The sequence below is a fragment of the Dermacentor andersoni genome, chromosome 8 (genome assembly GCF_023375885.2).
Source record: "Dermacentor andersoni chromosome 8, qqDerAnde1_hic_scaffold, whole genome shotgun sequence".
In the NCBI taxonomy this organism is placed as follows: Eukaryota; Metazoa; Arthropoda; class Arachnida; order Ixodida; family Ixodidae; genus Dermacentor; species Dermacentor andersoni.
In genome coordinates this window covers 13,855,243-13,881,816 of record NC_092821.1, presented here as the reverse complement: position 1 = coordinate 13,881,816, position 26,574 = coordinate 13,855,243, and positions in this window count along the sequence as shown.

The following is a 26,574-nucleotide window of genomic DNA, read 5'->3' as shown; positions in this document are numbered from 1 at the left end:
GCCTCGCAGACATTTCATCTACACGGGCATTGCTGACACCCATGCGCGTTTTCCACACGCTACTCATACACAAAAGCATAATCATATCAGTAGGCACTTCCCCTTCGTCAGCGCATTGCAAGAGCCGAATACCGAAAGGGCTTAATGCCAGTTCATTCTTCAGAGTTGGTTCGAGAACATCCCACAAGAAAACGGAGTCAGGGCAATGCAAGATTTTGCGCTGAATAGTTTCAGGTTTCTTCCATATGTTGCAGTCAACAGACCACGGCTTCACAAGGAGAGTGCTAGAATGCAATTGAAAAAAAGGTAGTTTTCGCTGAAGATCCAACCAGCATTTTTTTAACGCCTTTCAGCACATTGCGTTCAGGTCCTAAGTTATTGTGCGGTATACAGGAAGCGGCAAGAAAACATCAACCAGATCAAAGCAGAGTTTCTTACGTGTCACAGAAGACAAAAGTTCAATAGAAAAATGTGCTTTCAGTAAAGAAAAGGACATAACAACTTCTCTCAGAAAATCAATTGGTGATGGAGTTTGTTCATTTGCTGATGAGACAACCCACTGAGGCAAGGAAGAACGTAATCACGCAGAAATCTATCCATTTGGTCCTTTAAGAAAAAGAACCCAATAACAATGTGTTTCAAAAACAAATGTGTTAGCCCTAGTCCCTCCTTCTTCGTCGAATGAAACAAGATACACCGGCTAGTTCTTTCCCAAGTGGATCCTCTTATATATGCCGCAAACACTGTGAAATTTCTGCTCCGAGATGCTTGCCATGCATAACACTCGTAGTACATAATAAACTTTTGTAGCTAAAATAAATTGCAAACACTAGCTCTTGAAAACATGGAAAAATAATGCCGTCCCACTTTTCTGTCTGATCTCGAACTCTTCTAAGATCTTCCATACATTCTAAGATCTTCCATACATTACGCTGCACTGCCACGATAATATTGCCATGGCACCCCAAGTATATGCAACGCAAGGTATGAGCCAATCACAGGCGTCCTCTCCCTCTGGAGGAGAGAAAGGGAGTGGTCGCTTGCTCGCTCGTCCTGCGCCCGCCGTTCACCGGCGGTTAAGGCCCGGCTGTCAGAGAGGTAAGCCGCGTTTGGTTTCTCCTGCCGGAGAGCCGGTTGTGTTGAAGAAACGGCAGCGGAAGCGGGCCGCGAGTCGCGCGTTCGGCCAAAGAATCATCATCAGCCTGGTTGCGCCCACTCCAGGGCAAAGGCCTCTCCCATACTTCTCCAACTACCCCGGTCATGTACTAATTGTAGCCATGTTGTCCCTGCAAACTTCTTAATCTCACCCGCCCACCCAACTTTCTACCGCCCCCTGCTACGCTTCCCTTCCCTTGGAATCCAGTCCGTAACCCTTAATGACTGTCGGTTATCTTCCCACCTCATTGCATGCATTGCCCATGCGCATATTTATTTCTGGATTTCAACTAAGATGTCATTAACTCGCCTTTGTTCCCTCACCCAATCTGCTCTTTTCTTATCCCTTAACGTTACACCCATCATTCTTCTTTCCATAACTCGTTGCGTCGTCCTAAATTTAAGTAGAACCCTTGTTGTATTCATATAGGAGGTTGTGGAGACGTTCTGCGCCAGGGTGGCCAATCCTGCTCTAGTGAGGGAGCGCGTTACCGGTTCTGGTCACCGCAATCAAGCCGCATTCCATGCCGGTTGGTGCAATTTTATCAACACGCTGATTTTTTTTAATCCAAAGTATAGGGGGCGTTTGATGAACGTCTTCGGGAACTCGCTCGAGAAAGGGCTTGTTATGAACTTGCCAACCTCGCCGTGAGGAAGCGCGAAGCAGAAGCGTTACGACAACGAAGAGTCGTGGATCCCGAGCTTCGCTTGTACGCTTCCTTAAGTAGTGAAATGGCAGTTAATTTTTTTATGAGAAAACAACTTTACCTTATTTGAGTGAAATTTGTTGCATTTAACAAAGAAGGTATCTTAGAGAGACTCCGCAAATATAATTTTGATTTGTGGCATGGAATGTTTTTACAAGACTTGCTGGACATTGGTAAATGAGAAAAATAAGAATAAAGGCAGGATGAACTTACAAATCTGTAACTCAGCATCAAAAACAAATGACGAATTTTTATAAACAGCATCCGTTGGAGAATGCAAAGGGGAAAAGTTTTACATATGAATTCACAGCCCATACGTGTTTGCTACAAGGGTTCAAAATGTTTTGCAAATGTTCTATTCACAAGTTATTGCCATACTTCAGAATGGAGTCTGATATATCATTTTTGTCCACTCTATATGTATTATTAGGTGCAGTGTACAGAATTACGATGTATCTTTTAGTTTCTATGGCACACCGTTAAATACATCAAGTTTTTTCCCGAAAATTGTAATAGCTATGATTTTTCATCAGAAAATGCTGACAGCTTAAATAGCAAAATCGCTTTCTGAAGTAACTACATTTTGACTTTTTTCTTCTAAATTCAACATGCCTGATCATATTCGGTGCCCAGGTGGTCAATAAAAACGATTGCCGATTTCCCACGAATTTAATAGAATCCCCAGAGCTACCTGATTGTATTAAAGTGGCCCTCGACCACTCTTCATCGAAAAAGAAAAATGCAGCTAAAGTTAATTGGGTCTATTTCAGAAATACTTTGCCGCAAAAAATTATTCAATGCGTTCAGCAGAAGGAAAGTTATTAGCCATCGAAAATCGCGTTCACGGTGCTTTCGCTACTTCAATTATTTGGACTACGAAGGCTACGGCGGAGCGGGTTGAGCCCACAGCGCTCCGCCCTGGTGAACGTCACCGCAGCGCGCCTTTTAAATTTCAGTTTGGATGTTCACGTAGACTAGAGATGTAAAATTTCATAACATTTTGAGGGGGTATAAAAAAAGAGAACTCATTTTTTCCGTGTTTAGTTTTCTTAATGCTACCAAAAATTGAAAAAAATATACGGCTGAGCACAGAGCTTTCATTTCATTTCTCTGAAACTGAAAAGAATATAGGGTAGGATAGGGATAACTTTAATAAAGTGCCGGCAAACAACGGTTTAACGCGTCGTGACCCTGGCCAAGCGTCGACATGGGGTTATACCCTACTCTGCACTCGCCCAGTTGGGCCCGTTTGTAGTGGGTCATGAGGCTTGTGCTTTTCGAGCGCACCCCGGGCCTGCTGGACGGGCCATAGTTGTGAGTCCTTGTGTGCAGACTGCAGTGCACTTTGAAGTTCGGGCGGGTAAGTCCTGGAGGTAGCTGCCGTCGGGAGCCTGGCACAGTCCCACATGATGTGCCATTGGTCCGCCGGACCCGCTGCACAAACACCGCACAGCCCACTCGGATAGAGCTCTGGGTGAAGCACGTGCAGCATTGCGGGGGCGAGGAGTGACGCGGTCTGTATTTGCCTTAGGATTACGGCCTCCTCCCGACTGAGTGCCGGGTGGGGAGGCGGCATTGTCCGTCGAGCTAAGCGGTAACACTTGGTTACTTCGGCATAACTAGTCAATCTGTCCTTGGTTTCGAACCACCACACGGAGCGGTCACTCTCGGGGGCGCGGAAGGTAAGCGCTCGCGCCGCCGAATGGGTCGTCTCGTCGTGGTTCGGTGAGGATGCACACTCGCCGGCGTTCGCCGGGAACCACTTGATACGGACGGTGCTGCCGCGGTCTTGAAGGTGGAGCTTGCCGATGATGGCGACCGCGGTCGCGCATACTCGCCCCTTGGCAAAGTTGCGCACGGCATTCCTCGAGTCGCTGAGCACGGTGCGACACTCGGCCTCGGTGATCGCCAGAGCAATGGCAACCTCCTCAGTGTCTGTGGCGTTCGTGCACCACACGCTCGCTGCCGTTGTCTTGGTGCCGGTAGCCGCCGCAACGACCACTGCCGCGAAGCCTTCCCGCTTGAATTCCGCGGCGTCCACGTACCGGGCGTGCGGGTCTTGGGCGTGTTGTTCGGTGAGGGCCTTGGCCCGCGCCTGTCGCCGTTCTTGGTTGTACTCTGGATGCATGTTCTTCGGGATGGGGTCCACGTAAATGTGGGCCCGCGCCTCATCTGTGATCTCGCACGGTTGCCGGCTGGGAGCTTGGGGTTTGTAACCCAGGGATGTCAGTATACTGCGGCCCGTCTTGGTGGTAGAGAGGCGCTCGAATTGCGTGATGAGCTACACCTCGGCTATTTCTTCTAGGGTGTTATGGACGCCGAGTTGCAAGAGCCGAGCCGTAATCGTGGTTCGTGGTCTCCATTAAACCCGGCGCCGTCTTGTAAGCCCGTCTGATCTGCGTGTTGATCATGGTCCTGTCAGTGACGTGCCCGTTGAGGTAGGCCGCAACGTAGGCGATGTGACTGATCATGAAACTGGACAAGGCGCACGAGACTGTCTTCACGCATGCCCGCCCGTCGTGCAGAGACTCGGTGTATGAGCCGGATGGCGTCCATTGCCTTGGTGGTAAGCTTGTTGATGGTCTCGTCGTTGCGGCCGCTCTTGTTGAGCAGCAGGCCAAGGACCCTGATCTTGGGAACTTCGGGGATGCGTTGCCTCGATGCAGTCACAATCTTGATGTGATCACACTCCCGAAGGGGAGCGTGCTTCCGTCCCGGTCGAAGCGGTATGAGGAAGAACAGCTCGGATTTGGCGGGCGAGCACATTAGGCCTGTGCCGTCAAGGTGCTGCTCGATGGCGGTAACCGCCGCGTGCAGCTGTTGCTCGATGCTGCCATCGGTGCTGCCGGCCGCCTACAGGGTATAGTCGTCGGCGTAGATCGTATGCCGGACGCCGGTCCCCGCTACTGCCCTCGCTACCCCGATCATGACGAGGTTAAAGAGCAACGGCGAGATGACCGAACCCTGTGGAGTTCCCGTACTGCCGAGCATGTGTTCGGGGAGCTTGAGGTCTCCGGCGTGCAGTTCCACCGTGCGGTTGGTCAAGAAGTCTCGAATATAATTGTAGCTCGTTACCCCCATGTTGAGTCTTGATACTTGTGCTAATATGGCTGAGTGTTTGACTTTTTAGAATGCACTTTGTAAATAGAGACCCAGAATTACTTTGCTGCCTTGTGTCTTGTTGTCGATGATTTCTTGTTTTAGTTGTAACATGGCATCTTTTGTGCTGAGTCTGCGCCGGAAGCCGATCATTGTGTTAGGATAGAAGCTTTCCTTCTCTAGGTATTCCTGCCACCGGTTGGCGACCACGTGCTCCAGCACCTTGCCCACGCAGGACGTCAGTGAGATGGGACGCAGGTTGCCGATGTCCAGTGGTTTGCCCGGTTTCGGAATCGGGATCGTTCTTGCCGTTTTCCACTGTCGGGGGAGCTTGCCCGAATGCCAGCATTCATTGAAGTAATGGGTTAGGGCCTCTATCAAAGCATCGTTCAGGTTGCGTAGGATCTTGTTTGTAACGAGATCTGGGCCGGCTGCTGAGCGGGTGTTGAGCTTGCGCAGCGCTACCTGTACCTCTGATATGGTAATGTCTCGGTCGAGCCACGCATTGGGCAGCCCCCTCGTACGGCGGATGGGTTTCCGTAGGCGTGTCTGGCAGATACTTGGCTTCCAGGCTTCTGATAACAACGTCTTTTCCTTGTTGTGTCATGGTGTGCATGAGGCGCGCCAAGCGGTCGCGCTGGTATGACTTGGTCTTTGTTTCGACTAGGAGGGGCCGAAATAGATTCCATGTGCAACTTCGATGCAGTTCCCTGTCAGTTCGGTTGCAGATTTCGTTCCACTGTTGACGGCACAGGAGCATGCAATGTTGTTCAATGGCCCTGCTTAAGTCAGTCACCTTCTTCCTCAATTTGGTATTCAGCCGGTGCTGCTTCCAACGGGCCTTTATCGAACGTTTGGCCTCCATCAGATGGGCCAGGCGGCTGTCCATGATGATGACGTCCTTGTCTGTTTCTATGGTCTTTGTGGCTGAGCGCACTGCATCGCGGAACTCCACCGTCCAGGTTTCTATCTCTGTGATGTCTTGTGCTGTGGTGAGGCGCCCCTTACGGAATTCGTCCCAGTCCGTCCACTTGTGTATAATGGTATTGCTCCGTAATTGGTTGGGTATCGTAATTTCGAGGATGTAGTGGTCACTGGCCAGGTCGACGCCCGTGTTGTGCCATGTTACTTTGCCCGTGAGGTCATTTTGGTGAATGTAAGGTCTGGTGTGGTCTCTCGTGCTACGGAGTTGCCGATGCGGGTAGGATGCGCGGGGTCCGTGATTAGGACACAGTTGTGGTCCAGGGTATCCTGTAATAAGTCCCGTCCCTTGGCCGTGTCCTTCGCATAACCCCACGCTCGATGGGCGGCGTTGAAGTCCCCTCCGATCAGCAACGTGTTGTCCCTGGCTTGGGTGCTGGCTGCGTGTAGTAGGGTCTTGAATTTCTGTGTTTGGTGCTTGGCGTTACTGTAGATGTTGGCGATGAACAGGCTGCCTTTCTATTGTTTGCTTGGGATGATTTCGGTGAAGGCGTATTCCACCCTGCTGCGGCCGTGTTTGAGTTGGTGCTCGATGAACGTGAGCCCTTTGCGGACGAACTTGCAGACGCCCCGTCCCTCCGCTTGGCTAACGTGAGCGCGATACCCAGGGAGGGTGGGGGTTACCGTCGCCGTTTATTGCAGCAGGATAATGTCGGGTTTCTTGTTTACTGTGGTAATATCTGGTTGCAGCACTGCTTTTTTGTTGTTGTAACTGTGGCAGTTCCACTGGCAGACCATAAGGCCCGGTAGCGATCCTATTGTGGATTGGGGTTGGGACATAGTTGTGGCGAGGATGGGGCTTGCGTCTGTTCTTGGAGGTATGGTTGGTTGGCGAATTCCGCTGAAAAGATGGGGCTGCGCACTATGGGCTTGAGGGTGTGCTCAATGAATTCGAAACGCTCTTGTATGGTGCGGAAAGACGTGGTGATCAGTTCCTCCAGCCGTGTCACTCGTTGGTTGGTCACGGCAGCCGTGCTGGCGTAGGTGTTGGCGAGCGCTTCAATTTTGGCTTCGAGCTGAGTTTCCCATTGGGTCAGGTCCTTGTAATGTCGTGATGAAGTGCGTGTTCGTTTCTTAGTGGTTGGGTCAGTGGTGTTCTCCTGCTGGGGCGCGTCTTGGCTTTTGTCCTTTGATTCTGTGCCTTGGTGCGATAGCGTGTCGGTGTTCTGCTCGGGGACAACGATGGGTGTTGGTTCGGTGCGTGCTCGTTTCTTGGGGGTTGGATCAGTGGTCTTCTCCTCCTGGGGCTCACCTTGGGTTGTGTCCATTGATTGTATGCCTTGGTGTGATGGCGTGTCGGTGGCGGGTGTAGGTGTCTCGGGTGACTGAGCTTGGTGTGTCCTTGGATGGGCTTGAAGTTCTTTCTTGACCTCGGCTAGCTCTTCGGCAAGCCGGCGCATGGTTTGTACCAGCGTCGCATTGATTGCGCGGAGTTATTCGAGTTCCTTGTAGTAGGGGCTGGTAATCCACGCCTGCCAGCTGATCGGAGTGCTTCGGCCACTAGTGGCACTGTTGGAGGTGGCGCTGCTGCCTTTAACTTCGCCCTTGGCTACGTCGGCCCAGCTGACTTTCTCACGGGAGCACGATCGCTTTGCACCGCAGCTATTCCTGTACGACGAGTCACGGCAGCTGGATGCGCTGCTCGAGGCATGACGGGAAGCGTAACGTGATGCGTCTCGTGAGGCATGGCGCGACGCGCTGCGGGATCCGCCACGGGAAGCGCTGCGCGAGCGGGAGCGTCCTAGGCGTGGAAAGGAGCTTGATTCGAGTGCTTGCTTTCGCTGTTCTTCGGCGTTAAGGCGTTCTCATCGCCGTCGCCGCACGACGTGCGGAACCTTATATTTGGCTCTGCAGAGGCGGTCCCCAGTGGGGTGTTCTTCGCCACAGAGCTTGCACTTGGGGACACACTTGTGGCCCTTTCTAGGATTAGAAACACCGCATGAAAGACAAACACGTACGTTCAGTGTGGGGCACACGTCGCGCCTGTGGCCGACCATGCCGCATACATTGCAAACTTCTATTTGCTTCCTGTAGAGATTGCAAGGATAGAGCGTGGATCCATAAAGCACATACTTGGGAACCTTGATACCGTTGAACACAACGATTATTGTCGTCGTGTTCCCGATACGCTTCGCCCCCACGGCGAGGGGGTTGTACTTTGTAACGATCTGCTGCTATATTTCGGCTTCGCTGTCCTCGAGCTCTATGCCCCTGATCACGCCCTTGACTGTGTCGTGCGCGGTCGTTCCGTAAACGCTCACTTCGTATATTTTGCCTTGGACGTTGTTAGCTTGTAGTCGAGCCTACTTCTTCGCTTGCTCCTCACACGGAGTGCTGAGCACCATAATGTTCTGATGGGTATTGGGACACGCCATATCCTCAGCTCGATCTGACTTCTCAATTCCCGCTGCCGCCATGATGGCAGTAGCCACGCATGCAGCTCCCGCCTTGGAAATATTGAGCCCTCCGCGGGGCCGCACGACGATCTTAATTTCTTCCGCAGGCATTGCGGGCATGCGAGCCGCCCGAATAACTGCGGTCCTAATGTTCTTGTTGAATTTAGTCTTCTGCGGAGAGCTCGGAATATCGGTACGAGAATTCGACTCACCCTGCGTTGCATGCAGGCGTCTTCGGCTCGTGTGACCACCGTTGTGCAGCCATCCGGGCGTGCGATGAAATTCCTGGGGCATAATTTCTTCTCCCTCTACTTGCACGCACATTTGGGAAACCTGGGAACCTTGCGTCAAAGCGGTGAGGAAAACCTCCATGTTGTGGTGACAGTAGTACGGCTCGCTAGGCCTAGCAATGCCTATTGGCGGTGAACCAGGTAAAGTTCGATAAATCGATGAAAAATGCACCTTTGATGAAAAGTTGGGCATCGGAGGATAGCGGATACCTTCACGATCACAGGGGTAATAAAATCTTCGGGATCCAAATTAATTAGCACTGCGAAAGCGGGCATTAACGACGGAGCCGATATGAGCACTTCTTTGTCAGCAATGGCTCATACCCTCAACCCTCGAAAAGAATATAATTGTTACATAATTGCTTTAGAAAAGTCCCAGCAGAGCGTCCGGGTTCAAAATCTGGGCACCGATTTCACAACAAAGCGTCAAGACAATCACTTGTATCAATCTGTGTTCGATTCATTTCCGCTTGACGCATCAACACTTCGCCGTTCAGCGGACGAAGCCTTACGAACATTGAGGTACGAGTGCACGCACACAAGCTCTTGGATGCGATCCGCTGTGAGCCTGTTGCGTAACTTTGTGCACATTTGAAAACTCGGTCCAGTTTCTTTCACATGCCGCAGAAGAAGGGGAAATCTGCAGTACGCGACAGGCGAGGGGGTTCAAGGGCTGCTCGAAGCAAAGTCCTTGCGACTATGAGGATGGATCCAGGTGCTTCGCGGACTCCCTAACTCCTTCTTTTGACGAAGCTTTTAGACACGTCGAAAAGGCTCGCGTCGCAGCAGAATACTGCGTTGAAGCTCTGTTTTTTTTTCTATTATATCCTAGTTGCAAAAAAAAACGTTTTTTTTTTCTCTGAAATTGTCAATGTTATTTTCAACCACTTACATCTCTGAAATAGACGCCACTATTTTCGATTTTGGTGCCTACGACGCGCCAGCCGTGCCAAACGCGGTTGTGCTCAGGGAGCCGCAGTGCACTCAGCCAGTTGGTCAGTAGCCAGGGAGGAAGAATAAATGCTTTTCCTTCCTCCATTATTGGGGTGGAGACCTGCTCCACGGCATATTTACGTACTTTCGTTGCGGGTGCCGAGGCAGATCCCACATTGTACGCTTTTAAAACTGTGCTTTATTTAAAGTGCAAATTCGCTTACACCATTTTCGCCAAGCATAAATCTTTGCGGCATGGATTAGATGTTTTCAATTTTGCTGTCATTATGAAGTGCTTCGTGTGCTAGCGAGAGCGCCTTCCTTGCGCGGTTTTTGTTGCAGAGAGCTTGTACAGCAGCTTTTTTATTTCTTTATTTATTTGTTTTTCTGTGACAACGGATCTTTTAGGCTGCTACCCACTTTAATTTTAGCCAGTTGAACTTCTGTATTCAGCGTAGATTTTTTAAATTAACCCGTCATTTTGTCCCAGCAACCACTGATCTGCAACATCAAGCTACGTCAGAAAATTTCATCATGCTGTTTCATGCTTCCATCTTGTTGGTAAGGTTATAAACAGCACGGAAAATAATCGAAGAAAACAGTATTATGGCGAAGTAAACCAGGTTAATACGTAAGTATGTGACACGAAGAGAAGCGGATGACTAAACTTCTCGCTAAATGAAATGACGCATAGACATATTTACGACACACACACACACACACCCACACACACATATATATATATATATATATATATATATATATATATATATATATATATATATATATATATATATATATATATATATATGTGTGTGTGTGTGTGTGTGTGTGTGTGTGTGTGTGTGTGTGTGTGTGTGTGTGTGTGTGTGTGTGTGTGTGGAAGCTATTAAGTTATCAATTATTGAAGGAATTATCACTTCTTGAATGATTACAGTTAAAGTATTTTAATAAACTTTCTTACCATATATATACATGTAAGTGTGTGTGTGTGTAAGAAAGCTTATCAGATACTTTAACTGTAAGTATTCAAGAAGTAATAACTCTCCGCCCGAATAAGTGTGTTTGCAGTAGCAAACGCCGCACCACCATACCTTCCTTGATGGTGGTGCCGTGTTCATGGGAGCGCGCACGCCAGCTTCGGCTGAACGCCTGTGGCTGGAGCCGTATCCCGGATGGAAATAGAGTGGGCAACAATTCTAGCATGCTCTAGTGTGCAAATGGCCTTTCCGAGAGGAGGAATCATGGCAGTGATTAGACGCTAATATAAGCAAACATGCTAGAGAAAAGATATCACATTTGTATACTGCATCTGAATCGGGACGTCTGGGACGTAAAGAGCAATGTAATCTCCGTGGTTAGTCTGGCAATCTTCTTCAATCTGCCTGCAGGCGAATTGAAGGAGAAACAAGCTAGTCTCGTCGAATGCTATATGCTATATTGGGATCGTAGGTGATTCGTGGATTCACTATTATATTTGATCGAATAGCCGGGTCTATTTGAATGGAACGCATAACAAAACTACGAATCCTTGAGGGCGTGTCCGAAGCAAGTGAGGACGGTTTCGAACGATAATGCTGCTGGCGAGTCGCGGCTCTTGAGCAGAGCCACACCAGTTCCTGCGCGAATTACCGCGCGGGGTCCGACAACTTCTTAACGCGTCCCTAGCCGCCAATCAATATAAACACCCCGTTTCAGGGCAGCTTGTGACTCTGCTAAATTGATTCAAGCAATGGATTTTTTTTACAGTCTCGACATGTTTTGGCGCATTAAAACTGATAGTGCATGAACGTTATAGCACACTTATCTCCTTCAAAGAACAAATGCAAATCTGCATATATACCTGTACGTGTATGTGAGGAATGCCGTTCCTTTAGCTGCTTCATTATTGTAGTTATGATAATGCACAGGATACCTGAAAGCAGCCGTTAATATATAGAAGCTGCTCAGTTGAGCTGACGTACAGTTCGAAACGCCATTACATCTAGGTCGGAAACATAAGATAAGCCTAAACTGTTTTTCTGGGAAATCTGACACGCAAATATTATTATTTTTTTAAACCCCTAGAAATACCGGAAGGCCACAGCTACCTTGGTTCACATAAAGAAATATTGTGTTTTACGTGCCAAAATACCGGTATGTTATTAGGAGGCACACGCGGCGTTCGAGCTTTCACCACCTAGGGTTCTTTAACATGCACCTAAATATAACTACACGAGTTCTTTTCCATTACGTGTCCATCAAATGCCACGGCCTGTATTGAAGCCGTGAGCTTCAATTTAAGTCCAACACTACCTTACAGCCTGTATATTCACAGAAATATTTATGCATGAGGGATCAACGTTGGGCTAGTTGGTGTTGCATATTTGGACGAGGTTAAACAGCGCCTAAGACGAGGGCATGCCAAGCAACGACAACAAAAGCGCTGACTGAAAGCGTTGTCTTTATTGCGACAAGGCAATTATTAACCGGTACGAAGCTGTACACGCATGCGACGACATATCGTCAAGGACAAAATGCACCGATTTACGCTATCCACAAAGGACGCAATGTATGCGTGATCTGGACTTAGATAGCTCTGAATAAAAATTAAATCGCATTCTTAGACCACTCCTGAGGAATACTGACCTTTAGAAATTGATAATTCATCCTTTCTACACAAAAATCTTTACTCAATGCATTATCCTTGAAGATATTGTCACGAAAAGACAATTAAAGATGTACCAGGTGTCGGCGAGACAGACAGTCGTACAAGATGGCGTACACAAAAAACTCAAGCCGGCGTCCGCAGCCTCGACTACTTCTTCTTCTTCTGCCCCCACCTCTTGCCGAGCGCGCGTTCCAGTCACTTCTTTCTTAGCGCTGGCGCGTTACACGTAGCGGCATTATTCCCCCGCCAAAAGAAAAGCATCGACCCCGATGCTTACTAAACTACAATGCTTACTAAAAGAAACTGGAAGTATGGAAGTCGTATGACATCGGGTTGGCGCCGCCTTAACGCGCGAAATACGGTTTGAGGCGAACAACGTGCACTATCTCCGAGTGGTGCTGTCGACGCCGAGGCGACGCGGCACCGTCGGGAATGACCTCATAGTTCACTTCACTAACGCGGCGTATCACTTTGTAGGGTCCAAAGTATCTACTAAGTAGCTTCTCAGATAAGCCCTGGCGACGGATTGGCGTCCACACCCAGACTTGGTCACCTGGCTGGTACTCAACTTGCCGATGTCGAAGGTTGTAGCGTCGTGCGTCTGTACTCTGCTGTTTCGTGATGTGTATGCGGGCGAGTTGACGAGCTTCCTCTGCGTGTTGAGTAAGTTGCTCGGCGTCGGAAGTAAGTGATGCGTCGGTGTCATGCGGGAGCATTGCGTCTAGCGTGGTCTGGACCTCGCGCCCGTAGACAAGACGGAACGGTGTGAATCGTGTGGTTTCCTGAATGGCGGTGTTGTACGCGAATGTAACGTACGGCAGGACTTGATCCCATGTTTTATGCTGCGCGTCTACATACATAGACAGCATGTCAGCAATGGTTTTGTTTAGCCGTTCCGTCAGTCCGTTGGTCTGCGGATGATAGGCAGTGGCCTTGCGATGCTGCGTGCAGCTCAACTCGAATATCTCCTCTATCAGTTGGGCTGTAAAGGCAGTTCCTCTGTCGGTGATCACGTATGATGGGGCACCATGTCTGAGGACTATCTGATCGATAAAGAACTGGGCAACTTCGTAGGCCGTGGCACGTTGTACAGCTTTCGTCTCGGCGTAGCGTGTTAGATAGTCCGTGGCGACTATAATCCACTTGTTTCCGCTGGCTGACAAGGGAAAGGGTCCCAGAAGATCCATGCCGATTTGATCAAACGGCACGCTAGGTGGTGCGATGGGTTGGAGTAACCCCCCGGGTTTCAAAGACGGCGATTTCCTGCGTTGACACTCACGGCAGCTTTGCACGTAACGCTTCACCGTGGTAGAAAGCCTGGGCCAGTAGTACGTCTGGCGTACTCGTGCAAGCGTACGTGAAAATCCCAAGTGTCCAGACGTGGGCTCATCATGGCAGGCTAGGAGAATGTCATCACGAAGGGTGGCAGGTACGACCAATAGGTACTCTTTGTCGCTGGCACTCGAGTTTTTCTTGTAGAGGACGCCCTGTCGGAGGCAGAAGGTCGAGAGACAGCGAGAAATGTGTCGTGGGATTGTAGCATTCTTGCCTTCTAGGTGATCGATGACAGGGCGTATTTCGGTGTCTTCGCGCTGCCGTCTGATCAGAGCAGATGCGGTGAGGGCCCCAAGGAATGCGCCGTCTTCGTCCATGTCCTTATCGCAAGTTTGCACGGGAGTGCGCGACAACGTGTCCGCATCTTCGTGTTTGCGGCCCGATTTGTAGACGATGGTAACATCAAACTCCTGCAGACGGAGACTCCACCGAGCAAGTCGCCCGGACGGGTCTCTTAAGTTGGCTAACCAACACAAGGAATGGTGGTCTGTCACCACCTTGAAAGGGCGACCGTAGAGATAAGGCCGAAATTTCATGATGGCCCACACAACCGCTAGACACTCTTTCTCGGAGGTGGAGTAGTTGATCTCGGCGCGTGAAAGGGTGCGACTGGCGTAAGCGATCACTCGCTCGACGCCTTCCTGGTATTGAACGAGTACAGCGCCAAGACCGATGTTGCTTGCGTCGGTAAGCACCTCGGTGTCAGCGTCCTCGTCAAAGTGAGCGAGGACGGGTGATTCCTGCAGGCGCTGCCGTAACTCGGTGAAAGCTGCGTCCTGCTCATCCGTCCAAATGAAGGGTGTGTCTTCTCGCGTGAGGCGTATGAGTGGTTCGGCGATCCGGGAGAAATTAGCGATGAAGCGACGATAGTACGCACACAGACCGAGAAAGCGACGTACTGCTTTCTTGTCACGAGGAGTCGGAAAAGCAGCAACAGCAGATGTTTTGTCTGGGTCAGGCTGGACGCCGTCGGCGTTCACGACATGACCGAGAAACTTCAACTCTTCGTAACCGAAGTGACACTTTTCTGGTTTTAGCGTGAGATTAGCGGAGCGGAGCGCTTCAAGTACCGCCTCTAAACGCTTCAGATGTTCTTCGAAGGTCGCCGCAAACACGACGACGTCAACTAAGTATACGAAACAAATGTGCCACTTCAGACCCGTCAGAACAGTGTCCATCATTCTCTGGAATGTGGCCGGTGCAGAACACAGGCCGAATGGAAGTACTTTAATTTCGTACAGTCCATCCGGGGTAACAAAAGCAGTTTTTTCGCGATCTCGTTCGTAAACTTCAATTTGCCAATATCCGCTCTTCAGATCTATGGATGAAAAATACCTGGTTCGCCGGAGTCGATCTAACGAATCATCGATCCGGGGAAGCGGATAAACGTCTTTTTTTGTGACGTTATTAAACTTTCTATAGTCAACGCAGAATCTAAGCGTTCCGTCTTTCTTTTTGACGAGGACCACCGGCGATGACCAAGGGCTTTGGGATGGTTGTATGACGTCATCGTCAAGCATTTCTTTCACTTGTGCATTAATCACTTTGCGCTCTTTTGCCGATATACGATAAGGCAGTTGTCGTATGGGACAATCGTCGTCATACGTGATTATGCGGTGTCTCGTGATGGGCGTCTGGCGTACCTTAGAAGAAGATGCAAAGCACTCCTTGAACCGAAGGAGCAACTCGCGCAGCGCTTTCTGCTTTTCCTCCGAAAGGTCTGAATTGATGTCGATATTGCTGAGTGTCTGAGCTGGGTTCTCCTTCGTCGCAGACGCAAAGCATTCAGCAACGTCTGCTATGGGCTCAGCGAAAGCGATAGTAGTACGACGAAATAGGTGCCGATGTTCCTGGCTGAAATTCGTCACGAGGAACGCCGAAAGTCCACCTCGAAGCATAATGAGAGTGCGGGCTGCACATACTCCATGAGTCAGCATAAGAGAGGAATTGCCCTCTGCAACAGCTTCGCCGTCACGCAGATCGTCGCATACGACCATTACCAGGACACTTGCGCGTGGTGGTACAGTTACACTGTCGGCGTAAACTCGAAGCGCGTTTCGTCGGTAATTGTCGCGGTTATTCGCTGCTCTTTCTGTCGAAAAAGTCACTGTGCGCTCCCGGAGGTCTATAATGGCACCATACTCTCGCAGAAAGTCGACGCCCAAGATGAGGTCCCGAGAACAATCGCGGAGTATAAGGCAGCTGGCTGGAAACGTGGACCCACGAATTTGTACTCTGACCGTGCACATGCCCAACGGTGCTACGATATGCCCGCCAGCAGTACGAATTTGCGTTCCAGACCAAGGCGTGATAACTTTTCTAAGTTCCGTCGCTAGTTTTCCGCACAAGATTGAGTAATCGGCCCCCGTGTCCAATAAAGCACTAACGTGGCGGCCATCGAGCACAACAGGTATGTCAAGCGAGAGTCTGTCGCTGAGTTCGGCTGCTGTCGTCGTTGAATCGTGCTGAATGGACCGTGCTCGCGTCGATGGGAGGTCTTCGGAAGGGCGATTATCAGCGGCCTCGCCCCCGTAGGTCGCTGTTCTTAGTTTTCCCGGCGAGGGCTTGGCGATCGTCCCTGCGCTGCCATTGGAGGGCTTCTAGGTGCGGGGGACAAACGCCTGGGAGACGGCGAGCGCGACTGCCGCCGCGGGAACAGTGGCGTACTCTGCTGGGTCAAGTATTCTTCAATCGCCCTAGGCCTTTCGCCATATCTGGGCCTAGGCGAATCCACGGCAAAACCTTGCAGTCCGAGGCGGCGGTATGGGCACTCGCGGTATACGTGACCGGCTTCTCCGCAATGGTAGCAAAGAGGCCTTCTGTCCGGGGTACGCCAAACGTCAGATTTCCTTTGCAGCGGGCGACGATCCTCCATGAGTTGGATCGGTTGCACAGATGGGAGCGGGGGGACGTATGACGCGGCGTAAGACGTGGCGGGGTCGAAATGGGTCGGAGCGGGGACAGGGACTCGCCTCAAAACTTCCGCATACGACGGCCGCTGCAACTGTGCTGTCACAGGCGGCGCATTGTTGTTTGGAATGGGACCTTGGATTGCTTGCTGCACTTCGTTCCTCACGAGGGCAGATATGGAACCTAGCGTGGGCTGAGGCGGACAGGTGAGCCGTTGAAGCTCATCACGCACCACAGAGCGGATAAGATCTCGGAGAACATCCACGTTTCCAAAGGCAATCGCGTCGGTCAGTGAAGCAGCGTTCGCGTGCCTGTCATACGGAGCTGAGCGCTGGTCCGAAGGTGAAGTTGGGTTCAATTGCCTTTCATAGAAGGCTGAGCGCTGGTGTAACATCTTTTCCATCGTGGTGGCTTCAATTAAGAATTCAGCCACGGTCTCTGGCGGGCTTCGAACAAGGCCAGCAAATAGCTGTTCCTTAACTCCTCGCATTAGATGGCGCAACTTCTTTTCCTCGGACATGGTTGGGTCCACCCGACGGAAGAGGCGCGTCATATCCTCGACGTACGACGTCACGCTCTCGTTCGGCAGATGAATGCGGGATTGGAGCGCCCGTTCGGCTCGTTCACGGCGATCAGCATTGGCGTAGGTCTCTAGCAAGGCACGACGGAACTCGAGCCATGATTTGATGAGCCCTTCTCGGTTCTCGTACCAAGTGCGTGCACCGTCCTCCAAGCTGAAGTAGACGTTCCTCAACTTTGCCGCGTCGGTCCATTCATTTAACTCGGCAACGCGCTCAAACTGGACTAACCAGTCCTCTACATCCTCGAATATATCTCCGTGGAACGCTTTCGGCACTCGGATATTCTGCAGCAGGTACTGAGTTGCCGTTGTGGCCGTACCTTGCATAACGGTCGATAGAGAGGTCGATGTTCCTTCCATATTGGTTCGTGGGGGCGTCGATGTTGCTATGGAGAGATGGTCAAGCTCCGGAGGCAATCCTCGGATTCTCCTACTGGCCCGGTGAACAGGGGTGTCCACTAGTATGGGGCTGGTACTCCTGCTACCAGGAGGGGTTCGTGGCATCGGATGAAGCGTACCCCGCACCTCCACCAGTTTTGTCACGAAAAGACAATTAAAGATGTACCAGGTGTCGGCGAGACAGACAGTCGTACAAGATGGCGTACACAAAAAACTCAAGCCGGCGTCCGCAGCCTCGACTACTTCTTCTTCTTCTGCCCCCACCTCTTGCCGAGCGCGCGTTCCAGTCACTTCTTTCTTAGCGCTGGCGCGTGACACGTAGCGGCAATATGCTCGGCGCATGCGGGGAAGCTGTACACGGTTTCTATATATTGCTTTGTTGGAATAAATACAATGTTGTTAGTCAGCCCTTCTGTTGTCGTTGTTTGACTTGTACTCGTGTTACGCACTGTTTAGCCCGTGTATCTATGCGATCATATTACCGCTAATCTTGCTTGGTCAACCTATATTGACATTATTAATAATGCGAGCCAAATTTATGGATTGTTTCCACCGCTACTTCTATACTGCACCACCCCCTCTGCAGCCACTACTATAGAAAACTCAAATAGGAACAAAACTAGAGTATGTATCCGCCATACGTGATTCCGTTAGTCTTATTACCTCAAAAAGCTTCTCAACGTTACTCCACTCATTTTATATGTCGAATGTATACGTTGAATGCTACTCTAGCCGCAAATAAATATAACCTGGAATTTTCTGCTCCTAAGTGATAGCTCCGTCGTAACTTATATCACATGGTATCGATCACCGTTAAAGATAAGCCATCAAATCTAGTCACATTAAAGGCCAAACCCCATGAGCGCGATTTTGTGCGCGACAGCGACGAGCGATGGCTTCGCGCGACGGATCGGGCCGTCGCTTTAAAAGATCGCTTTGTCTTGTCGCGCGATCGCTCGGTTTTGCAAATCTAGAATTCGTCGCTCGTCACCCGGAAGTGGTATGAGCGACTAGCCAATAGTAGGCAGCGGGAACAGGATATTCATTGTGACTTACTACCGGTTTGCGCACGCGCGCGCGCTTGTCGGTATACAAAACAACGTGCTGAGCTGAGCAGACAGCTTCCCTGGGTCGAGCGTACTACAGCATTCACGTTGAGCATGGGAACGCGGACAACAAGAACGAATTCAGTGAGCGTCTGATAGACGCAGTTGAGCGAGAGCGCTGCCTGTGGGACCTGCAGCTGAAAGATTACAAGTCCCGTGGCGTATGCGAGGCAGAGTGGCGGCGTGTAGCAGCGGAACTCGGAGTGACCGGTGAGTTGTGCTTTGTCGCTGTTTACATTGTGTGCTTGGTTTCGAATTTGACTAAGCCTTTCGCTGCATTCTATGCTGCTGATCCAGCCCTTTCGTAAAACGCGGGCGAAGCGCTGCTTGATCACCACATTTAACCAAGCGCGAAAAAGAATAGCGCGGGAAAAGGCACCACTGCAAGCTTGCGGCCCTGTAATTGCTAAAAAAACAGTGCGATCTATCGCGCATTGAAATTGCATGTGACAACCGCAGGCATGCATGTATAGAGCGAATGCTGCATTCATCATGGCATGTGCGCGAACTGCAGCGGGTGCTATGTACTCATTCTTTTTATACGCAGTTTCTGACGAGAAAGCCCGGTGGAAGAACTTGCGGAACACTTTCCGCCGTGTGCTGAAAGGTCGCAATGAGCCAAAGAGCGGCGCGGCCGTAGACGACAGCCTCGACGAGGACAAACAATGGATGTTTTTCGTGCGGCTTCTTTCTCTAAAGGACAGCATGATAGAAAGACCGTAAGTTCATAATAGAAAGTTGCAGTACATATAGTGTTATTTCTTCTGTGGCCTCATGCCAACATTACAACGAATTTTGTGCCTGACAGCAAACATATGTGCATGTATAAACAAGCTAATTATGAACTAAAAAGTTCACAGAAATAAGAAATAGACAGACAAATATATATACAGGGACCTTATGTGTGGAATATTTAATAAGTCACACATGACAACTGAGCTTTTTCAGATGAAAGCAGTGCTTAGTAGACCTAACGTAAAACATACAACGTTGTTTTCTCCATGACATCGGGAAATCTCACGGCTCCACCTGCAGATAATTGGCAGAGTGCCAGTGCAAATGGCCACACCGAGTCAGCGCAACAAATTTTTACTGCAATGTACCAGAACGAGGCTAATGACGAGGTCAGTACATGTGACCAAACACAGGCATCGAGCGTTGTTGAAGTGTGTGTTGAAGTGCCGGAGCTGCAGCCACCAAAAAAAAAAAAGGAAGAAAGATAAATACGATGACCAAATTGAGAATATGAGCGAAATTCTGGAGAAGGGGTACAATTAAAACTATCACTTTGCCGCATTTCTGGCAGTAAAAATGAAGCACGTACCTCTGAGGCTGCGTGAGGATATGCAGATGGAATTGCTGCGAGATGTTATTAAGTACATTAATAGCGCTTGAAACTTTATTTAAAGTTTTCTTTTTCATCGCATACTTCACTGTTTAGGCAAGGAAAGTATCCTTTTTAGTACCCTTTTTGTAGGAAGAAAGGCAACAGGACAGAGCCATCCTGCTGCGTTTTGCAAATTGCGCTCTGTCTTGTCGCCTTCCTTTCTATGAATTGCGCACTAAACATTGTACTTTCCTTATCTAAATAGTGTTTCACCAACTAGGCCAAGCAGGCACCTTTCTGTAGTGTGTTTGACTGGCTGTTTCAAGGTGTCGTGGCATTGCTACGTCGGTGTTATGCAAAACAATGTATCTGGTATGTGACATTTGCCATTGCTTCTCACCTAGCTGCCCTTTTACCCGACTTTTTTAACACTGCTGCATTACTCTGAAACAAACAGTCGAATGTGCCATTCCAGGACTTTATGGCAAGGTACTGCAGTACATGGGGCTTCAACACACACCTCAACAAAACTTGGTGCCTCTTCCTTTGAAGGAAATGTACGGCATAAACTTGACGCAAACAGAGAACACATATGCCAGGACGGGTGCCAATTCCCAACTGATCAGAACAACAATTCCCTTTCCATGCATACGCAAGTCATGTGATTGTGGTGAACATGCTTAAGGTAAACAAACTAAAAAAATTTCAATTAGCATGCACAGTAGCTCGTGGAGCAACCGTGCTTTGCTATTGTAGCATGATCACTTGACTTGCCTGTGCATAAAACGTGGCGATTTGTTCTAAATAAAATCGGTCGAAAATTGGCACCTGTCCTGACATGTGTGTTCGTTGTATAGTATGCGCTGTAGTTTTCCTTGAAGATGATTTGCCAAGTAGCTCAAACTTAACTTTTGGTTGATGCCTGTGTTCGGTCACACAGCTGTGCCATATGTCAGTGTCCTACTTGTTTTCACAGCCTCGAGTTCTTTAACATGTACCTAAATCCAAGTGCACAATGTTTTTGCATTCTACCCCCCTTATAGCATGCGGCCAGTGCAAATGGTAATCGAAACCACAACATCATGCTTAGCAGCACAACTCTACGACCACCAAGTCACTACACCAAGTTGCGATATCTATATCTATATATTTTTCATTCAACTGTTGTTACCTGGGAAGAGCTGATAAGTTATTTTCAAGCGTTACTAATTATTGAACTAGTCCCCCAATCAGTGGAGAACATCCATACTGAAGAGGTTTGTTATCATGTTTTACTGCTGTGGCCAAACTTGTTTCATAACACTGGATTATTTTGGTGGTGTTCAGTGTTGTGGAATTACCTGTCGTTCAAATTTTGTATGTTTGCGTGCCTTCCCTGTATTTTCATACAGGCAAACTGCATCTCTCACTTTGGTAATGCTGTGATAATGTGGACTAGGGCTTTTTAAGTACACTGTAATGGTTTGCTCTATATATATATATATATATATATATATATATATATATATATATATATATATATATATATATATATATATATATATATACTCTTGCGCAATATTAAGGCCATTACTGTGTTGTTTTCTTGCCAAGCCTGTTTCTTCGCACATGTGAACTGCAACTCTCAATTTGGTAATGCTGTGATAATGTGAACTAGGGCTTATTAAGTAGACTGTAATAGTTTGCTTTATATATATTGCTGTGTAATATTAAGGCCAATGCAACTCTCAATTTGGTAATGCTATGATAAGGTGAACCAGGGCTTGTGAAGTGGACTGTGATGGTTTGCTGGATATATGCACTGTTGTGCAATATTAAGGCCATTGCTGTGGTATCATTTGGAAAATATTTCTAGTCTACCCTTCTTAACTAGTTTTCGGCCCAACTCACTGATAAAGGAGTGAGTGTTTAAACAAGGCACTAAAGATACTATGTTGACTACATGCGTGGCAGGTATTGGGGGCATTTTGTTTGATTGAAATCTTAGTTCCTTGTGCCAGTGTTAGTCCTGCTGGCTCCTTGTACTTGTGCTGCCATATTTTTTCCGTTACTGGAACCATCACACTTCACACTTTCACAACGCACCAACTTGACCACCAGACCACCCCATTTACTTTCTAGGTTACCACTGTATTGATTACTTTTGTTTCCGTCATGCAGTTTCTTTGCACAGGACCTTGTGAACACCATTGTCTTTGTCATTTACGACTATAGTGCTTCCTGTTTACCATGTCAAATTTAGGCAAGTTTTGTAATGCGTTCGGGCCAATAAACGAAATGAAATTTCGAATACTTCTTGTCACTGTTGCGATGATGCGAGACACCTAAATAACGAAGCGAGTAAAAAATTTAGTTCCACCTTCATAATGCCTGTCTTCCTTGAATGATTTTTTAACGCAACTACACTGAATTGCACTCGTTCATCTAACCAATATCACCACATATAGAAATAAGCAATACGAAATGAAATGCACAGAAGGGCCGCAGACCAGAATATCGTAAATCCAGCGCCTCGCTGCCAAAGCATTAAGTAGGTAGCCCTGAAGAGGGCTGTTGGGTTCTTCATGGAGTCCAGCAGCACGTGTTCTTGGCCTTGACGCGGCCAGGTATATACCGTCCTACAGGCTTGTCACCCCTGGCAGGCTCCATTGCCAAGACATCCGCCCTTCATCGTTGAAATACTCGATGAACTGCTTGCGAACCGAATTAGCAGCATTTGTGCAGTTGCGAGCCTTTGCTCCCTGCAAACGAAACGCAGCAGCAATGGCCGCCCCTTGTCGCCAAGTGCCGTCGCGGGCACATGGCGACGGGCAGTCTGCATATCCAGGTGGGCAGTACGTCGCTGAAGCGCTGGACGTTACGGATAAAAAGGGGTGAAGTACGCAGGTTGCCTTCACAACACTCTCCACATTTTCCGGCTGTTGGTTCATCTGCCTCTCATATATCCGCCAGCGCGAAACGAGAATCTCGAAGGCGTTCTTTATGCATCGTCTGTAAACGACAAACATATTACGACTTAAAAATGCACGAAATGTGTAAAAAATGCACATGTGATTTTTTAAAAATTACGTTAGTAAACGTGCAGTGGAAGCCTCACCAAATTTAAAAAATATGGAGCACACTAAATGGTGATGACATGTTGTGTACTGTGGTGCACAAAGACACCAAACACCAACATTGTATAGGCAATGTTACAATTTATAAATATGAAAAAAAATATTCACGTAGTTACAAGGAATACATAAACAGAGGTATAATTGCAGGATTACAGTTTTAACGATTACGGCTTAACAATTACGATTTTAAACCTGATATGGTACAGACTTGGCACGACTGAGGCGGTAGTTGAAGATGATCTCCTCAGCTTCAGTCCGGGTGCCCTGTAGCGGCCGCATGAAGTCGGGGCGCAGTTGGAAGGCTTCATCGCCAACAAACACATGAGAGCAAACTCTCTTGGAGCCTGGTAGCTTAGCTGCCCGAGGCAGATTGAGCTTCCTCTCGTGCAGTCGTTTGCCAAGGGGGGAATCTTTGAAAATTCCCCCATCACTAAACCTCCGAGGTGCGCCCACATCAATAAGGTGAAACAGGTACTGGCTGTCGGCCACAGCCATGAGGACAATGGGGTGGGTTCCTATGAAGCATTGGAAATAAGAATAACAACAAAGAATTCTTGTATTGGAATCTTTCATTACACTTTGCTTCATTACAGTGTTGCAAGACACACATGAAAAATGGTTACCGTTTTACTATACTACAAGCTGTGCCTAGAGTATCTACATGATTTTTCCATCTTCTCGTCCTCCTCTGCTACTCCCATATACCATCCCCTCTGTGCTGCAACTAGACACAAGGCACCCACAAGACACTCTCCTTCGTCATCATTGCATTTCTGAAAAACTCTCCCTTTCTCCCCCACAATCATAAATAACGCTGTAAATGTTACATTCTCACATTAGATAAATTACTTGCTGCAGTCCTCTGCTTGCAGGTTGCAAAAAGAGAAGGATGGAATTGCGTTCCCCCTTTTTAACAATGCGTACGAACAGGCTCTTCTGAAAATCATTTAAAAGCAGTAGGTTGCGTCTCATGCACTAGGTTGTTTCCATACAATACTCCTGTCAAATTTAGGAGTGTTTGCATTTGCAAAGCTCACCTTTCAGCAGCAAATATGCTGCATGCAATACTGCAATGTTCTGTTCTACACCTTATAGTTGAAGTACAGGCTCCCAATCTTTCTTGGACATCTAATCCTCACGTGCTTGCCGTACACAGCACCCAGGCCATTCGGGAACTGCCAACGACTGCCAAATCCTGAGGCGATGTCCCGCCATTCTCCCTCTTTTGGAGGCTGCATAATACAGATTTTAACTTTGATGCACACTAATCACCAGCAGACTTTACTGTTGCATTATTCACCTATGTACCCTCATGCTCTGTCTATACGCATGTGTTATTTAAGTTATGCCACTACTTCAGCTGCTGCAAATCTCATTGTCACACACAGTACACTTTACTGCTGCTGGTTTCACCTAATTTAATCTGATGTCTTTGTATATGCATGTAAAGGAGAAAAAAGGGGGTTAACCGAGGGGCCCGATTTTTATTAGTCCTATCGTAAGAAGCCTACAAACCCTGACACTGGCGGATGTGGGACATCCTTTCTGCCCCAGGCGTCTAAGGAATGTAATCTTTTTGGGTGTGATATTGACCGGTTGCCTTCACACAAGAAGCTCACGTTCTGGTGGCGCCTGCGGCAGAAAGGATGTTCCACATCCACCGCCAAGGTTTGTGAGTGGTGCCGCTTGCTACCACTCCCAAGGTTCTACTAAGAAAGATAAATGCCCAAGAAAATGTATGGGGAAATGGCGGCGCAGTAGCTCAATTGGCAGAGCATCGCGTGCGAAATGTGAAGGCTGTGGGATCGTTCCCCACCTGCGGCAATTTGTTTTTTCATCCACTTTATTTTCCATTAATTTATCGTTTCTTTATTTGGTTTATTAAAACACAAGTAATTCCCCCTATGTTGTCCTTGGTGTCAGTGTTTGGTGGCTTCTTATATGTATATGCATGTAGTATTTTAAACCAATATCATTTTCTAAGGACATGCATGTGTTGTACCACCTCAGACATTCATGCTAAATAATACTGAACAAACAACACTAAGATTGATTGAAATCCACTCAAAATACTGAGAAAGGCGACTAATATTGAGCCATTGCTCAGTAAGTGGGAACGTAAGATCATGCTTATTGGTACCACTCCACCTTGTACCATGTTATGCAAATATTTTAAACACACCTTCATGTACATAGGGGACAGCACCTCCCATAGCACATTGCATGTCAGGTGGATCGCCTTGCGTGCAGTCTCCAGCCGCACTCTGAAGGACATTGCTGCATCTCGCACGAGCATACCGAACGACAGGTATCTGAAAGCACACAAGATCAAATAGCACGATCGACGCACTAAAGTTTTGCACTGGTGAACGGCGAGTTTCTACCGAATCTAAGAAGTACTGAAGTGACAAAATGGTCCTATCACAGCGTGAGTGCGAGGCGCTCGCCAGACGAAATCGGTTCTCGGCAGACCCATTCCTTCGTCAGCCGGTCCCGCACCATGTCGTGGAGCGCGTCGAATGTCTCCGGCGACATCCTGTAGAACTTGAAGAACAGCGAGTCGTCGCCGTTCTTCATGAGCTTCATCTGTAAACAGGCAATGAAAATGCACGAAGTTGTACTGCGTTGACGCATTAAGTCCTTTGTCTCTTACCACTGTGAAGAACTCGCTTTCGTCCGCTCGCTTGGTCCAGACCGGCCGAACCCAGTGCTTACGTGACAGCGCCTGCTTCCTCTTCATTATCAAAAGTAGCTGTAAAGAAGCTAGTTTCCTACGCCGCTCCATCACGCGCACAGAAATCTTTACAGCGGGGACAGAAAAAAACGCTCGCAGGCTCGAACAGCAAAATGACACCGGCAGTTCAGATAGCACGGGTGGGAAGAGGAAGCGGACATCGTTTTGCAGCGTTGGCCGTGCCGCACGGCGCGGACGGATAAAGTGAACTATCGAATTTTGATATGTAAAAAAAAAACTACTGCAAGACCTTCAGAAATACTTTATGTTGCTTTGTACAGCCAAACAAATCAAATCAAATTATTGTAGCAAGTGCCACACCAGGTTTGGCGCTAACTCGGTCCTCTAATACCAACAACACTGGAAAGCCGTCGCGCGAAGCGGTCGCGCGCTTGGAGCTTGACTTCTGGGCGACGAGCGAACGTGACAGCCATCTCCATCGCGTCGCTTGTCGCTGCCGCGCGTGAAATCACTTGCATGGGGTTTATACTTAAGTTTATTGCACTCTTTCTTTCCTGGCACATTCCTTGAATGAAATCACTTTCGCATAGAAATTCTTAACAATATTACTTATCCGAAGTTCTACGCAAGGTTGAGTAGCCTACCTTGTGTAACCTGAATATATTAATTACTGACTACGTTCTTTTTTTTTTACTTAGAAATATAAAATAAAATTTGGAGGGCGCTTAATCTTCGCCTTTAGGAGTGGAACGCGATGGCACTCAAAGATCCCTGACTGCTCTTCACGCTTCCTGGCCGCTGGAGCGTATGTAAGCTTAATGGTTACCGGGAAAGGCTGGCCACGAATGCTGTGCACGAAGGCGGGCTTTGTGGTAGAAACGCGGCCTCTTGCTTG